Source organism: Salvelinus namaycush, chromosome 2 (genome assembly GCF_016432855.1).
Source record: "Salvelinus namaycush isolate Seneca chromosome 2, SaNama_1.0, whole genome shotgun sequence".
NCBI classification, from domain to species: Eukaryota; Metazoa; Chordata; class Actinopteri; order Salmoniformes; family Salmonidae; genus Salvelinus; species Salvelinus namaycush.
The window spans coordinates 43,120,521-43,139,540 of NC_052308.1; the positions used below are offsets into that span (position 1 = coordinate 43,120,521).

Sequence of the window (19,020 nt, forward strand, 5' to 3'; positions counted from 1 at the left end):
GGTGTGTTGGGCCTCTAAATTACCATCTCTGCAAGTTCCAATTATACAGTCAAGCGTTAAGATTACGGGCCTGTAAAATTAAGTGACCCAAATGTGAATGTAAAACCTTATTCTTGTGTAGTCATATTGCTTCCCATTTGTTTCGACTGTTACTTGTACCTTTACCCCAGACACCACAGTGACACCAACTACCAGTACGTAGATCCACCAATTTAAACTTAGTTTGCAAGTACAATATCTTTGTTCACATTCATTCACTAAAGCTCTGACCGGTTAACTAATAGATTCATAGCTGCTTGTAATTTTAGTCCAGATTTTTAACCATTTTTAGTCCATCTGATTTGTAGGTAATGTGTATTGTACTTCTCTCTTTCTGCTTATTGAAATACCTTAGATATTATATTAATTTACATTTGTTCTTGTGTAATATGAGAAATCTCTTCTCACCAGGTTTGACCTCCCCTTTGACCCCTAGCATGGCTGTGAATCCTTCATCAGGTCTCTTAGTCATCTTTATCTAGTTAGCAAATATAAGTAAAACAAATAGAGTAGCTTATCTTCTCCATGTTTTTTTTTCCATCACAAATTTGCCTCATTACAAAAAGAGGTTGATATTTGATTGATTAAAATCAACCCATTTAAATGTATTTGTATAATCAGATCCAATGATTTGCTTTGCATCAGGGTCGACTGTTTGCTGTACTTTGACCACTGACACCCCAGCGAGTCCAACTGAAAGTAAGTATAGCCAATAGGTTTCATTTAGTTTGCTAAATATTTTTGTCTATTAAAGCATAAACCAGTTTTGCAAATATAGCCAAATGTAAATTCAGTCAAAGGTTTAGGATTAATCAAACAATTTGTTTATTCTTAGAAATATTTACATAACTCTGTTATTAAACTGTCCTTCTCTCTTGCATGTGCCCAGGAGGTCAAAGCTCCACAGAAAGTGATGTGGAATCAAACAGTCAAGAAAGCATTCTGGGTAAGTATCCTTTTCTCGCTGTCTTTTCTCACACATATGAAAACAGAGCTGTGCACATTATCTTAGAAGAACAATAATGTGGTCCAAGAGCTAATGACCTCTCCCGTTGTCGTCATGTCACCAAATAGTGGGGCGATTATGGCAGGCAGCAGTGGCTTCTGGAGTGGGCGTGCTCCTGGTAGGATTGACAGCTGTCTGTCTCTGCAGGAGGACCAGTGAGTACATTTGATTATGCATAACAAATCATTTGCAAATTTACCGTGCTGACATTAATGTAAGTGACTTTGGCATGGGTTAATTTATCAACTCATTTTGATCATATTGTATAGGTTAGACTATATTCAATATAATTAATTTATCCTCATTTGTTTTTCAGAGAAAAACTATTCTCAGAGGTAAGAATTCCGCTTGTGAATATGATGTAGATTGTATCAACCTTTAGTTCTGTATTGTCCATGATGAGATGTTCTTACCACAACCTTCTTATACTTTTATGTTGTACAGACCTACAGCCAGACAGGATGATCACAGCCAATGTATGTTCTAAACAAAATACATCAACATAGACACACATACAACTTACCTAACTATATACAGGCATGTACAAACACTGTAATTCCATTTTCATTGTGTTTCAGTTGTAGATGATTTGGTGTCTATGGGAGCGGTGAGCAGTGGAGTCATGGTGAATATTCTAAATTACAGTGGTATCTGTACACATATACCCCTCTGACAGAGGAGGCTGGTGGTATGAGTTATAGGAGGACAGGCTCATTGTAATGATTGTAATGGATTTAATAGGACGGAGTCAAACAAAACTATGTGTTTGACTCCATTCCATTAATTCCATTTCAACGATTACAATGAGACCGTCCTCCTATAACTCCTCTCACCAGCATCCTCTGCCCTCTGCCCTCTGACTGTCTGATCTGAGGATCAAGACCTTAATGTTACATTAGTAGTGCTTCCAACATATGAATGTTCAAAGTATCAAACCAACAGCTATATTTATTTACAGATTTATATGGTCATTTTTTTAAATTACCAAATAAGATGTTTTTCACCAAAAACGGTTTCTGAATACATTAAATCATGTTAAACCTTGTAAATGTGTTCATAAGTAGGTACATAGTTTATGTAAAATCAAATAACCTACATCTTGCATTGGACATGTGTAGACCTCAGAATGACACAAAACCCACAAACACTTCCTGTGATACAAAGGAGGGTGCAGTTCATGTCACGAGTTAGAAAGTAGAATAGACAGTCAGTTTGTTACGACTGGAGGATTAAAAGTCTCTCTCTTCTCTCTCTTCTTCTCCCTCTCTCTCTACTACAGGTGGATTCAGGAGATGCTGGAATTGATTCTCAGATCCCTTCTGTACTGTCCACGTTCATGCCCTCAGGTTTGTCCCTCAGATCTCGGGACCATCTGCAAGTGCACAGCTACTGTACATGCTTAAACGTTGGGCCTAACCTTATCAACCATATCAAAATGCATATATGACACTTAAAACAGAAATGAATGTGTCAGAGCATCAGCAGTGTGAGAATAGAGCTGTAGATCTGCAGGGTGGTTTGAGTCATAAGGAGAAGTGTGAAATGACATCAAGCCCTGTTACTTGCACTTCTTCTGTTTGGCTGTTACTAACGCAATAGGGCAAACTTGACTAAGTAACACACATGCAATGTAGACATGTAAAATACACATGACCCCCCTCAAACACACACTCATACATACATACACAACTTCTTACTCATGGAATTCTCTCTCTCTGTGATGTGCAGGTCCCGTTGATGTGGATACACAGGCATTTGCAAATGAACATGTAAGTACAGCACAAATGTCCTATTCGTTGTAATATATTATATTGTTATATTACTATATATGGCATTGTTTTCACAGACAGACTGACTAGAGGATAAAAGTATCTCTTTCTCTCACTGTGTTTTATGACTTTCAGTTTAAGATTGGTGTTACATCCTCATAAAATACACCTTACATTTACTGTACTGTAGATTTGACGCCCTAAAGTGAATCTGTTTCTTTCCTCTAGTCTGATACGTACCACGTATACAGCTCAATCCCCGACAGACCAGCAACCTCAGCCCAGTGTCACGATCGTGTGGAGGAGAGACGGACCAAAACGCAGGGCGTGGAAAATAAGCCATCTTCTTTTATTATAGACGAAGGCAAAACGAAACAAAACACTTACAAACTATCAAAACAACAAACGACCGTGAAGCTAATAAACGTAGTGCGCACACACACAGGCTACAAACGTTCAACATAGACAATTCCCCACAACAAACTAAAGCCTATGGCTACCCTAAATATGGCTCCCAATCAGAGACAACAGAAACCAGCTGTCTCTAATTGGGAACCCCTTCAGGCAACCATAGACTTTCCTAGACAACTATACCCAACATAGACACAGCTAGACAACTATACTAAACATAAATACAACTACTCTAAATAAACCCCCTAAACCTTACAATCACCCTGGACACTACAAAACCCACATAAATACCCATGTCACACCCTGACCTAACTAAAATAATAAAGAAAACAAAGAATACTAAGGCCAGGGCGTGACACCCAGCCGGATGGGTTGTACAGTCTTCTGCAGACAAACTGACACTACACCTCTGGCTTTCTGTAGCTATGTCTCACACATCTCATACAAATACATTCTTTCTCACACGACATCCTTTGTTTATCACACATCCAGTTACTGTAAATAAGTTGCCTAACAGGTAATATTACTACTGTATTACACATGGACAACTGACTTCTGTTACATGTCTATCCATAATATCTGTTACTGTGTTAATATATATATATATATATTTTTTTGGAGGGGTCTGGGTCATACTCCCCTTTGAGCATTTTTCTTATTTCTTCCCCCTAGTAAATGCTAAATCTACTGTAATGATGTATATTATATTGACTGTGTGATACCTCCTTCCATAACTGTTGGATACAATTCATTTCCTATTGGGCAAAACATAATCCAAAACACAACCAAAACAAACTGCAAATGCATCCAATAGGTTTGTTGAGTCACAAGCTTGATGTATTTATTGGGTGCGAGGAATATAGGACCAAAATACAAAATGTGTGACTACTTTAATACACTATAAATGAATTTGTCCAAATACTTGTGACTTCCTCAAATGTGGGGACTATATAGATAAAGTGCTTTTATATCTAAATGGTAAAACATACAATGCCTTCAGAAAGTCTTCACACCCCTTGACGTTTTCCACATTTTGTTGTGTTACAGCCTAAATTTAAAATGTATGAAATTGAGATTTTTTTATCACTGGCCTACACACAATACCTCATATCGGGGTAGAAGGTAATCCAGTGGTTAGAGCATTGGACTAGTAACCGAAAGGTTGCAAGATCAAATTCCCGTGCTGACAAGGTAAAAATCTGTTGTTCTGCACCTGAACAAGGCAGTTAACCGCTGTTCCTAGGCCGTCATTGAAAATAAGAATTTGTTCTTAACTGACTTGCCTAGTTAAATAAAGGTAAAAATAAAAATAAATAATATCAAAGTGGAATTACGTAAAAAAAAAGTGTGAATGAGTATTCAACACCTTTGTTTTGGAAATCCAAAACAAGTTCAGAAGTAAAATTTTGCTTAACAAGTCGCATAATACGTGTTTATAATAGTGTTTATTATGATTTTTTTATGACTACCTGATCTCTGTACCCAAAACATACAATTATCTGTAAAGATGGTCAGTCACGTAGTGAATTTCAAACACAGATTCAACCATGAAAAACAGGGAGGTTGTCTAATGCCTCACAAAGTACCATTATTGTTAAAAAAAGTAGACATTGAATATCCCTTTGAGCAAGATGAAGTTATTAATTACACTTTGGATGGTGTACCAATATACCCAGTCACAACATATATACTGGTATCATTCTGGAGGAGGCGGGGCCTGGTGTGGGGGGAGGCGACTAACTAACAAACCTGTACACTGCCTCTGATGCATGTGGTGGAGCCAGGCCAGCTCAAAGGGCGGGCTTAGCGGGAAAGGAGGAGGATGAGGAGCCAGGAGATCTGCATGTTTGTTTATCTCGCTCTCTCCAAGCAGTGAAATTGTTTACACGTGGAAACGTTTTCTTGCTTTAGAATTGATTCAAGTGGTATTGAATTTATTTCTTCTTGTTTTTGCAGTCATTAATGCAGATGCTTAAAGGCTTTCTCTTGTGGAAGAATTGGGAAGGTAAACAGCTGGCATGTTGAGGATCCACATGGCTAGTGACTTTTTTCGCTCTCCTTTTCTCTCCACCCAAAATCTCTCTTCCTTTTCTCTCTTTAACCCTAAAATCTCTCCTTTCTCCCTTTTCTTACTCCCAATGTTCTCTTCCATGTTTGTCTTCCTCTGCCCCTCTTCTCAATCACCCCAGTCTTTGCCCATTTCACCAAATCGCTCTTCTTTCTGGGAGGAGTGATGTGACTAGCTACAGTGCACTGCTGTGGACAAAATCAAATTTATCACTGGATCAAGCAAGTGATGGGTTCTTGACTTGTTTCTATTGGACGAGCTAAACGCGACGTTGGGCCTGATTGGATCAGGACTGAGTCGGAATATGCTCAGCTTGAAGCCCCGCACTCTTGGCCTGGCCTGTTGGATCTGCCCCTGCTGAGACTATAAACTAATCTATAAACTGAATGAACATACTTGAAGAGCTGTGAAACTGCTCAGACTTTCAGTGCTTCCGTACTGTTTCTATTAGTGAAATGAAATGTCAACTTTTTATTTTTTAAAACAAATAAACATGCAGTTTTGAAGATGAAGGATTGAGTCAACACACCCAGTTTCTATTTCAACCTCATGTTTTTGATGTGTAGAAAATATTGCCTATATTGACAAGCTAGTCGAGCTCTAACAATGTCCTCAAAGATGGAAGGCAGGCGAGACCTTTCTAGCCAATGAGGGCAGATAAGTGTGACCGTGTCATAGATAGGTCGCATCTGTGACAGCTTCAATGGCGTTGTCTATGCTCTCCATTTTAAAGTATTACATTTCCTTCAATGGCAGATTTCTCCTGACTCGTAGGAATTCCCACCCAGTTGACTATGTTAAAATAATGTAAGCCCTCCATTTCAATGTCAATGCTACAATGGGTTAACCATAAGTATCCCAACAGGCACAACTCCAATATAAATTGTTTTTTCAGTTGCAGAAATGCCACATGCGTCCACAACCTAACAATTACAAAACTTGGATTCGATCAAATAACCCCCACGTGGAAAATTGGCAAATATTTGTTCACCAAATTCAACTCATTGACCTCCATACGAATTACTCACGTCGTGGACAGATTCTGGGCAGAGTAAAAACTTGCTTCACTTCTTCCCGTGTATCCTTTTTCAAATCCAGGCCTTGAGGTCCACAGCATTAATGATTTATTTTTCTCCTTAGGGGTGGTTGAGTAAAAGCTGGTTAAACTTCCAGGGAATAAAGAACCAGGAGCACCAGTGGACAGCAATGTTCTGGTTTGGGTACCTTTGAATATCAAACTGAAGACCCAATTAGTTCTTGCACCCCCTTGTGGACAAACTGAAATGGTACAACATGTTGCATTGCACCATTGTGGGCACTGACCCATAACAGAAAAGTTTTGAATAATTTCCCATAGCTTCATAGTTATGGGAAATGTTTATTTTGAGATGGTCAGTTCTAACTGTATAGAAAGACTGCTACCACAAACCAGCAGCATCATAAATTCCATGGTGGAGAGAACAGTGAAAGACCAGTATCAGGGCCGTCCCTCAGGAGATGTCATGTCCAGTGTGTTCCAGGCTCAGATGGATCTCAACTATCTGCACACTCACTGTACCAGATTTCCCCAACGAATCGTGCCATGGTTATCAACCTATGATGGATAAACAACAAAGTCCTGACCGTGTAGAAAACAACTTAACCATCAATATTTTCCAGGAACCGGGAAGTCACTGTACTAGTGATGCAATTAATCTGGCAGAAGAGGGTACTGATTAAGCAGGTGCAAGAAACAAGAACTTAACAGCTTTTTATTTATATATATATATATATAAACTTGCATCAGTGAATCATTAAACATCTTTACAAACCCCTAGCTACCACCAACACTTATCTACAGGAAAAGTGGAGATTACATTTTACAGCAGCTAGGTCTACACTTAAATGCCACAAACAAGTCGTACAAAAAACTGCTTTATTTAAAAACATATAAAGTGGATAAAAGGAGTGCAGTCACTCTGCTGCTGCCCCCCTTGCCTCGTTTCCCTGTGGTTGTAGCTTCAGGAGCAGCAGTGGCCCCTTCATCACCCTCTGCAGGCTTCTGGAAAGCTTTGGCCTTTGCACCCTTCTTGGCTGCCACTTCACCCTTGGTAGTCTTCTGTGCTTTGGGTTGATCCTCAGCTGTCCCCTCTTCCCCATTGTCCTATTCGACTTGGGCTTCTTAGCAGGGGACACCTTGGAAGCAGATGCTTTTCCGGACTTCCTGAGTTTTGCATCCTGAAAGATGAAAATGACAGGTTTGCAATGCTGCTGGTTTGTGGTAGCATTTACCATTTGAGATTCAATTTAACATGGTAAAGCCCAAATAGGGAACAGTACCCATGACAAAAGTGTAAAAAAAGTCCCTATACACCAAAACCACTTGAACAATGCCAATAGTCAGAACATAACTGACCACACTTGCCTCTGAAGGTTTCTCCTTCTGCTTTTTGGCTGTAGCCTTTTTCTTCTCAGCTTCTAGAGACAAGAGTTAGTGATGTGTGTGTATGCATGCAATCCTGGACACAATGAGGAGAAGTGAGATACCCATACAAGTCATTGAATGAGCAATGTTAAATGTCCTCCATTACAATGGGTGTAGCTCAATAACAATGATCCCATACAATTGGGCAGATTATAGGGTGATGTCTAAATCCTAGGAGTGATGAGCACAATCAATTCAGTGGATTCAGCTCACCGGCTTCTTTGTCCTTAGTCTTCTTGGCTCCAACCTTGGCAGCCTTTGGAGCCTTCTCCACATTGGGATCAGTGTTCTCAGTGGCCTTTGGCTTGGGCTCCTTGACCCTACCCCTGACTGCAAGCTGGTAAGAGAGAGTGATCACACATTCAATCAATCAATCAAGTTTATTTTATATAGCCCTTCGTACATCAGCTAATATCTCGAAGTGCTGTACAGAAACCCAGCCTAAAACCCCAAACAGCAAGCAATGCAGGTGTAGAAGCACGGTGGCTAGGAAAAACTCCCTAGAAAAGGCCAAAACCTAGGAAGAAACCTAGAGAGGAACCAGGCTATGAGGGGTGGCCAGTCCTCTTCTGGCTGTGCCGGGTGGAGATTATAACAGAACATGGCCAAGATGTTCAAAATGTTCATAAATGACAAGCATGGTCAAATAATAATCAGGAATAAATGTCAGTTGGCTTTTCATAGCCGATAATTAAGAGTTGAAAACAGCAGGTCTGGGACAGGTAGGGGTTCCATAACCGCAGGCAGAACAGTTGAAACTGGGACAGCAGCAAGGCCAGGTGGACTGGGGACAGCAAGGAGTCATCATGCCCGGTAGTCCTGACGTATGGTCCTAGGGCTCAGTTCCTCCGAGAGAGAGAACGAAAGAGAGAAGGAGAGAATTAGAGAGAGCCAAGATGTTCAAAATGTTCATAAATGACAAGCATGGTCAAATAATAATCAGGAATAAATGTCAGTTGGCTTTTCATAGCCGATCATTAAGAGTTGAAAACAGCAGGTCTGGGACAGGTAGGGGTTCCATAACTGCAGGCAGAACAGTTGAAACTGGGACAGCAGCAAGGCCAGGTGGACTGGGGACAGCAAGGAGTCATCATGCCCAGTAGTCCTGATGTATGGTCCTAGGGCTCAGGTCCTCCGAGAGAGAGAAAGAAAGAGTGAAGGAGAGAATTAGAGAGAGCATACTTAAATTCACACAGGACACTGGATAAGACAGGAGAAGTACTCCAGATATAACCAACTGGCCCTAGCCCCCCGACACAAACTACTGCAGCATAAATGCAGGGCCAAACAGGAAGGATATAACCCCACCCACTTTGCCAAAGCACAGCCCCCGCACCACTAGAGGGATATCTTCAGCCACCAACTTACAATCCTGAGACAAGGCCGAGTATAGCCCACAAAGATCTCCACCACAGCACAAACCAAGGGGGGGCGCCAACCCAGACAGGAAGATCACGTCAGTAACTCAACCCACTCAAGTGACGCACCCCTCCTAGGGACGGCATGAAAGAGCACCAGTAAGTCAGTGACTCAGCCCCTGTAATAGGGTTAGAGGTAGAGAATCCCAGTGGAGGGGAACCGGCCAGGCAGAGACAGCAAGGGTGGTTCGTTGCTCCAGAGCCTTTCCGTTCACCTTCACACTCCTGGGCCAGACTACACTCAATCATATGACCTACTGAAGAGATAAGTCTTCAGTAAAGACTTAAAGGTTGAGACCGAGTCTGCGTCTCTCACATGGGTAGGCACACCATTCCATAAAAATGGAGATCTATAGGAGAAAGCCCTGCCTCCAGCTGTTTGCTTAGAAATTCTAGGGACAATTAGGAGGCCTGCGTCTTGTGACCGTAGCGTACGTGTAGGTATGTACGGCAGGACCAACTCGGAACGATAGGTAGGAGCAAGCCCATGTAACGCTTTATAGGTTAACAGTAAAACCTTGAAATCAGCCCTTGCCTTAACAGGAAGCCAGTGTAGGGAAGCTAGCACTGGAGTAATATGATCAAATTTCTTGGTTCTAGTCAGGATTCTAGCAGCCGTATTTAGCACTAACTGAAGTTTATTTAGTGCTTTATCCGGGTAGCCGGAAAGTAGAGCATTGCAGTAGTCTAGCCTAGAAGTAACAAATGCATGGATACATTTTTCTGCATCATTTTTGGACAGAACATTTCTGATTTTTGCAATGTTACGTAGATGGAAAAAAGCTGTCCTTGAAACAGTCTTGATATGTTCGTCAAAAGAGAGATCAGGGTCAAGAGTAACGCCGAGGTCCTTCACAGTTTTATTTGAGACGACTTTACAACCATCAAGATTAATTGTCAGATTTAACAGAAGATCTCTTTGTTTCTTGGGACCTAGAACAAGCATCTCTGTTTTGTCCGAGTTTAAAAGTAGAAAGTTTTCAGCCATCCACTTCCTTATGTCTGAAACACAGGCTTCTAGCGAGGGCAATTTTGGGGCTTCACCATGTTTCATTGAAATGTACAGCTGTGTGTCATCCGCATAGCAGTGAAAGTTAACATTATGTTTTCGAATAACATCCCCAAGAGGTAAAATATATAGTGAAAACAATAGTGGTCCTAAAACGGAACCTTGAGGAACACCGAAATGTACAGTTGATTTGTCAGAGGACAAACCATTCACAGAGACAAACTGATATCTTTCCGACAGATAAGATCTAAACCAGGCCAGAACTTGTCCGTGTAGACCAATTTGGGTTTCCAGTCTCTCCAAAAGAATGTGGTGATCGATGGTGTCAAAGGCAGCACTAAGGTCTAGTAGCACGAGGACAGATGCAGAGCCTCGGTCTGACGCCATTAAAAGGTAATTTACCACCTTCACAAGTGCAGTCTCAGTGCTATGATGGGGTCTAAAACCAGACTGAAGCATTTCGTATACATTGTTTGTCTTCAGGAAGGCAGTGAGTTGCTGCGCAACAGCTTTTTCTAACATTTTTGAGAGGAATGGAAGATTCGATATAGGCCGATAGTTTTTTTATATTTTCCGGGTCAAGGTTTGGCTTTTTCAAGAGAGGCTTTATTACTGCCACTTTTAGTGAGTTTGGTACACATCCGGTGGATAGAGAGCCGTTTATTATGTTCAACATAGGAGGGCCAAGCACAGGAAGCAGCTCTTTCAGTAGTTTAGTAGGAATAGGATCCAGTATGCAGCTTGAAGGTTTAGAGGCCATAATTATTTTCATCATTGTGTCAAGAGATATAGTACTAAAACACTTAAGTGTCTCTCCCGATCCCAGGCCCTGGCAGAGCTGTGCAGATCCAGGACAGCTAAGCCCTGGAGGAATACGCAGATTTAAAGAGGAGTCCGTAATTTGCTTTCTAATGATCATGATCTTTTCCTCAAAGAAGTTCATGAATTTATTACTGCTGAAGTGAAAGCCATCCTCTCTTGGGGAATGCTGCTTTTTAGTTAGCTTTGCAACAGTATCAAAAAGAAATTTGGGATTGTTCTTATTTTCCTCAATTAAGTTGGAAAAGTAGGATGATCGAGCAGCAGTGAGGGCTCTTCGATACTGCACGGTACTGTCTTTCCAAGCTAGTCGGAAGACTTCCAGTTTGGTGTGGCGTCATTTCCGTTCCAATTTTCTGGAAGCTTGGTTCAGAGCTCGGGTATTTTCTGTATACCAGGGAGCTAGTTTCTTATGACAAATGTTTTTCGTTTTTAGGGGTGCAACTGCATCTAGGGTATTGCGCAAGGTTAAATTGAGTTCCTCAGTTAGGTGGTTAACTGATTTTTGTCCTCTGACGTCCTTGGGTAGGCAGAAGGAGTCTGGAAGGGCATCAAGGAATTTTTGTGTTGTCTGAAAATTTATAGCACGACTTTTGATGCTCCTTGGTTGGAGTCTGAGCAGATTATTTGTTGCGATTTCAAACGTAATAAAATAGTGGTCCGATAGTCCAGGATTATGAGGAAAAACATTAAGATCTACAACATTTATTCCATGGGACAAAACTAGGTCCAGAGTATGACTGTGGCAGTGAGTAGGTCCAGAGACATGTTGGACAAAACCCACTGAGTCGATGATGGCTCCGAAAGCCTTTTGGAGTGGGTCTGTGGACTTTTCCATATGAATATTAAAATCACCAAAAATTAGAATATTATCTGCTATGACTACAAGGTCCGATAGGAATTCAGGGAACTCAGAGAGGAACGCTGTATATGGCCCAGGAGGCCTGTAAACAGTAGCTATAAAAAGTGATTGAGTAGGCTGCATAGATTTCATGACTAGAAGCTCAAAAGACGAAAACGTCATTTTCTTTTTTGTAAATTGAAATTTGCTATCGTAAATGTTAGCAACACCTCCGCCTTTGCGGGATGCACGGGGGATTTGGTCACTAGTGTAACCAGGAGGTGAGGCCTCATTTAACACAGTAAATTCATCAGGCTTAAGCCATGTTTCAGTCAGGCCAATCACATCAAGATTGTGATCAGTGATTAGTTCATTGACTATAACTGCCTTTGAAGTGAGGGATCTAACATTAAGTAACCCTATTTTGAGATGTGAGGTATCACGATCTCTTTCAATAATGGCAGGAATGGAGGAGGTCTTTATCCTAATGAGATTGCTAAGGCGAACACCGCCATGTTTAGTTTTGCCCAACCTAGGTCGAGGCACAGACACAGTCTCAATGGGGATGGCTGAGCTGACTACACTGACTATGCTAGTGGCAGACTCCACTAAGCTGGCAGGTTGGCTAACAGCCTGCTGCCTGGCCTGCACCCTATTTCATTGTGGAGTTAGAGCCCTGTCTATGTTGGTAGATAAGATGAGAGCACCCCTCCAGCTAGGATGGAGTCCGTCACTCCTCAGCAGGTCAGGCTTGGTCCTGTTTGTGGGTTAGTCCCAGAAAGAGGGCCAATTATCTACAAATTCTATCTTTTGGGAGGGGCAGAAAACAGTTTTTAACCAGCGATTGAGTTGTGAGACTCTGCTGTAGAGCTCGTGACTCCCCCTAACTGGGAGGGGGCCAGAGACAATTACTCGATGCCGACACATCTTTCTAGCTGATTTACACGCTGAAGCTATGTTGCGCTTGGTGACCTCTGACTGTTTCATCCTAACATCGTTGGTGCCGACGTGGATAACAATATCTCTATACTCTCTACACTCGCCATTTTTAGCTTTAGCCAGCACCATCTTCAGATTAGCCTTAACGTCAGTAGACCTGCCCCCTGGTAAACAGTGTATGATCGCTGGGTGATTCGTTTTAAGTCTAATACTGCGGGTAATGGAGTCGCCAATGACTAGGGTTTTCAATTTGTCAGAGCTAATGGTGGGAGCCTTCGGCGTCTCAGACCCCGTAACAAGACTCGGCCTCAGACTCCGACTCGCTACTTAATGGGGAAAACCGGTTGAAAGTTTCTGTCGGCTGAATGAGCGACACCAGTTGAGCATTCCTACAGCATTTCCCTTCAGAAGCCATGAGAAAGTTGTCTGGCTGCGGGGACTGTGCGGGGGGATTTATACTAACGTTAGTATCTGTACTTACTGGTGGCACAGACGCTGTTTCTTCCTTTCCTACACTGAAATTACCCTTGCCTAACGATTGCGTCTGAAGCTGGGCTTGTAGCACAGCTATCCTCTCAGTAAGGCGATCGTTCTCCTGTATATTATGAGTACAGCGACTGCAATTAAAAGACATCATGTTAATGTTACTACTTAGCTTCGGCTGTTGAAGGTGCTGACGAACCATGTCCAGATAAAGCGTCCGGAGTGAAAAAGTTGAATGAGGGAAAAAAGTTGTGATGGAAAAACTAAAAATATAAACGGTAATTAAAAAGTAAAAAGAAAAAAAACGTAAAGTTGTCAGCTAGCAAAGTAAGGTTGGCAACAAAACGCACAGCAACAAAACGCACAGAGCTCAATGCCTGAGCTCAGAGGCATGCGTTGAAATCACAGTGTGCCGATGCCCGTATCACTTTATCAGAAGCACGTGATCAATGACGTCCAAAGCTTCGTTTCGTCGAACAACCACCTGATTGGTAGAAGACAAAAAGGCTACACTGCACACACTCTATGGGGTGTGGGACATAATCTATAATAATTTGGCTGCTCTAAATTCTTTATACCAGCAGGTGTCACTAGTGTGCACTTGATCAAAGCCTTGAGAATTTAACCTATTTTAGACAATTAGCTGGAAAATCTCAATGCTCAAGGAAGCTTTGTTTCCCCACCACTAATCCTATTTGTAGCAAAGCATAATCACAAAGCATAATAACAAAAAACAAAAAACAAACACCTAGACTTGTTACACAAAACATACAGTTTCGATAATGCTTGCCATTTCCTCATTAAACATTATATCGTGTTGGCTCACTGGCTGAGCTGGCCAATCAGCAGTATACTTGATTTAATATTTTTTTATACAGGTATATGCCCACACCATTCTGTTGTTGGGGTACGTCCAGGGCCTGATTAACAAAGGGGCTTCCCGGGGCTGACGCGGTTTACCTGAACAGGCGCTGACATTTAGGTATCAGTTAGAGCATTCAAGGTAAACTGATCAGTCCGAGTAGTGTGAACTCGCTTCTTCTTCTCTCCTCCGTTCCTTCCTTCCATCCTTTCCTTTCCTTTACTGAGCTTATCAGTTTACCTTCACTGCTCTGGCACATTATTAAACATGACTCACCAAACATAAATGAAATATGAAAACCCTTCTACATTTTAGAGACCATCAAACTCTCAACCACAAATGCAAGGTTTTTGTAGTTAAACTTTGTGCAGCAGTTAAAAACTTAAAACAGAAGTCGAAGATAAATATTTTTCTCAGACAGACAAGTTAGGTTGTTGGTTATAAAAATCGAATTGTCGGCAGTAATGATACAAAATAAAATCTGTTAAAGACAGATAGCTTGAGAACCTAAAAATAATTACAGATAAATGATTCTGAATGTTCAGCCTCCTTGTCCTCTGCAACATGACATTAGCTCACAGTTGCCATATGAGACATCTGTGGTTTTCCTGTGAACAATCTCCGCATCTACATTTCTATTGAAACATGTATTCTTTGTCCCAGTCACAGCCACCATCTTCTGTAAAGTCAGACTAACAGTATGTTTGTAGCTCTCTAAAAAATGACATTGTTCATCCCTGATATGGCTGGTCATCTGTTTTTGCTCATCCTCCTTTTCGGTGAGTTATTTTTCCGCTCCATCTGTTTGTGCTACAGGATATTCCATTCTTCTTTCCCCTCTTTTAGTCTTTTACTTTAGAAACTCTTAATATTTCAACATGTTATGGTTATAATAAGTGTGTCTTATTCCACTGATCATCCTATTGATTTATATTTCTCTGTCATTATTTTACATTTTGTTCAGATAAGAATGACCACTGCTTGATAACATGACTGTGAATGCATTACAGACTGTTCTGCTTCGCCAACTTGTGTAAAGTGTTCCCATCTCATGTTTTCTTATTTTTCATAATGGCAAAAAGAGCATGATAATGACCCATTTTGTTATGTCTAGATACCTTCCAGTACATCAAAGCCAAAGGTCAGTATCATTATTATGAATTTAAAGCTGCAATATGTAACTTTTTGGGCTACCAGACAAAACAACGTGTTACCAAAATATTCAAATAATAATTGACATATTTTCAATAAAAACGTTATTTCGATGAATTCATCCATAAGATTTCATCCTTCCACGAGATGCTGTATACACTGGGTATACAAAACATTAACATGACATAGACTGACCAGGCAAATCCAGTTGAAAGCTATGATCCCTTATTGATGTCACTTGTTAAAGCCACTTAAATCAGTAAATAGATGAAGGCGAGGAGACATGTTGAAGACATGGATTGTGTATGTGTGCCATTCAGAGGGGGAAAGGGCAAGACAAAATATTTAAGTGCCTTTGAACGGGGTATGGTAGAAGGTGCCAGAACTGTAACAGTGCTGGGTTTTTCACGCTCAACAGTTTCCTGTGTGTATCAAGAATGGTCCACCACCTTAAGGCCAACTTGACACAACTGTGGAAAGGATTGGAGTCAACATGGGTCAGCATCCCCGTGGAATGAGACAGACAGCAAGATTAATACAAATCTCTGCTGTTGAAAACCAAATGCTAGTCTAAAATAAATGGAATATAATATCTAAATGCTTTTTACAGTGGAGATCAAGTTTATAAATTGCCTGGCTGGGCTGATGAGATAGTGGATTGAGCAGTCAAATGGAATAGTGCATAGACTATTTTTTGTGTTTGCAAACGTTGCTCGCATCGCCTTCGTGCGGCAACGTTTACAAACACAAAAAATTGTCTATTCACTATTCCATTTGACTGCTCAATCCACTATGGTGACAGAACAGAACGCCAACAAAAAAAGCCTCTATTTACATGTTGCTTATGAGTGAATTTCACACTACTTTTGAATTATAATTGGAGTTTAAGGCTCGTATGAATGTCCTGCTTAATATAATGTTTGTGTCATCATTGCAAATCAACTACATTATACTTAAATTACTTCAACTTCATCCAGTAAAATTTGGCTATCTTTTGCTACAGCCTATGGCCATGTCAGTGAGCGTTAGCATTCTAGCTAACAACTTGCTGCATCCAAAATAGTTATTTTACAAAGATCACAACCAAATATAATCTTAGTGACTGTTCAAGCAAGAATCAACACATCATTGTCAGCGTAGGAGAGCCCCCCAAAAGTTATTTTGTTTAGAAGTTAAAAAAAAAACTACATCTAGGCTTTCTTACTGCAGTCAAGAGTCACGTGCATCTGTACGTGACGTCAGTGTGTCGTTCACTGGAAAGTATGGAACGCCATTTGGGTCTTTGCATTTCAAACAAGATACACGTGAAATAACACTGTTTGATGTGTCAAATAACACTATTTGAAGCGTAAAATCAGCTTATTGACCAATCAGGACCTGGATATGACTGTACGTCACATAATCATTTAACACGTTCGTTACTTTTTTACGTAGTTATTACAGATTGATTACACTATCAGATGTATTTCATATGTCACAGCGATTCACTGATATGTATGATGCTGGTAAAGTTTTGTCTTGTGCACCTGCCGCTGCAGCACAAGCACAGACACACTTCCTCAAGTTCTGGAACAGTTCTGGTCAGAAAAAAATCCATCACTTCCGTTGTTTGGCTGCGCCCATATAGCAACGTTCCAAAATGAGCATATGTCCAGGTGGAAGGATGAAAATAAAACACATTTACTCAGAACAATAATACGTCTTTAATGAAAGACATGTCCTTCATCTTTTGTTTAAATGTTGGCAACCGTTTAAGCTGAGGATTATTGTGTGATAACTCCCTCCAAAGGGCTGTTCCTGGCACGTTCTCATTGTTTATTGCTTAAATAGACAACAGTGTCTTAATTGTTTTTCTCTTTCAAACTCATATTATATTAAGTGGTACGTTATCTGTATGAGTAGTTAAACATTGAAAATTAATTTATAATTCAATTAAAAAAGACACTCCATCATCCCTCTGATCTCACAGATCTTCCTCGGCCCAGTCTAACAGTGATTCCTGCAGTCATCAAAGAGAGAGACTCAGTTCAGCTGAACTGCCAGACTCCTCCATCTGTCTCTGAGTGTTACTTCAAAATGTCTGGGCAAGTAGAATTCACCCTACCATCACCCTGTCATCAGACACTCACAGGAACACTACTGGTGAAGTGGACAGGTCAGAGTTCACCAGCTGAGGTCAAAATACAATGTCAGTACAGTGCTACAGGTTCACAGTTTAGATCCATATACAGTGAGCCTTCAACAGTCACAATTCAGGGTAAGAAGATTGTTTGAATGTTTGTAAACAATGTACTGTTGTGCCATCATTACCATGTTCCTCTTGGGATATGTTATCATACTGTGTGTTGTCATAAGCTATTACATGAAGCAATCAAGGAATATATTATATCTCCTTAATTTCCCATACTGTCGCCGCATAAAGTAATTGACTGAAGATCCTTAAGTCTGAAGTAACAAGGAGGGACTAGGCTATCAGTACATTTCTCAAAACCACAAAATGCTAAATGCTTAATTCCCCTATTCTCACAGACATTCCTCAGCTGACAGTGAGTTCTACAGTCATCAGAGAGACAGAATCAGTTCAGCTGAGTTGTGAGACTCCTCCCTCTCTCCCTGTGTCTCACTGTTACTTCTACATAGAGGGGGGTAAAAAATCTTCCAGACTCATCGTGTATGCAGACAATAACAGGAACTGAGCTGCTGAAGAGGTCTGGTCCAACATTTCCAGCTGTGGTCAAAGTGACATGTTACTACACTGTATGGGAGTCTCACACATCTCCTTTTAGTGACCCTGTCTCATTCACTGTTCAGGGTAAGTAGGTGGTTCAAACAATCCTACACTTCACTGTTATACCGTATTAATTATGCTCGTTCTGAAAATGAGATCTTCTGTCGTATTTCTTAAACATCTTCATTTCACATAATGACAGGATTTACTGTACTTTGTACAAACATAAATGCTGATATAGTTTAACATTTTATTAATGGATTTTCCATACTGTTAGTATGTATGGATTACCTGTAATGTTTTTTAAATGCAACGTTCAAAGAGACCCACCTCCTCCCAGGCTGACAGTCAGCTCTACAGTCATCAGAGAGAGACTCAGTTCAGCTGAGCTGTCAGACTCCTCCATCTGTCACTGTGTCTCACTGTTACTTCTACACAGAGTAGAGAGATCCTAAACCCTCACCCTGTACGAGGTCACTCACGGGGACTGAGCTGCTCTCGTGGGCAGGTCAAAGTTCATCTGCTGAGATCAAACTGAGATGTTTTTACACAGTAGAAACTCACTATCCATCGATGCAAAGTGGTTCTGTCTCTCTTACTATTCTTGGAAATAAATGTTATATTCAGATTGTCTTGAATGATTCTGTTTAAATCACAATCTCATCCAATGTCATTTTAAAAATAGTTGTTGTGAAGACAATAAATATTTGAAATGTACATGTCAAAAGTAGAGTTCTAAGATCCCACGGCAAACAACCACAGAGACAGGCCAAAGTACAATCAAAGGTTCTTTATAAACTCAGCTTGACACAGTAATACACAGTATCACTACGGCCCTATATATAAATAGGCTGGGATTTAGGGCTGTAGGCTAACTAGAAGCAACGGGCCAAACTAACACAGCAGTTGATTCCCGATCGGTGGCCAATGTTCATTCAGGTCCTTCCGAGCAGGGTTTGTTCGTTCTGTTCTACCCGAGCAGGATTAGTTCGGCTCTACCCGAACAGGGTTC

General features: G+C 40.8%; 1 long non-coding RNA gene across 1 annotated transcript; it reads left to right on the top strand.

Moving 5' to 3' along the window:
• Window positions 1–1,116: 1,116 nt before the first annotated feature.
• LOC120063572 lies at window positions 1,117–1,545 on the top strand. The gene is made up of 3 exons (XR_005478526.1): window positions 1,117–1,200; window positions 1,362–1,380; window positions 1,490–1,545. It is a non-coding gene; the product is annotated as an uncharacterized LOC120063572 (long non-coding RNA).
• The last annotated feature ends 17,475 nt before the right edge of the window (window positions 1,546–19,020 follow it).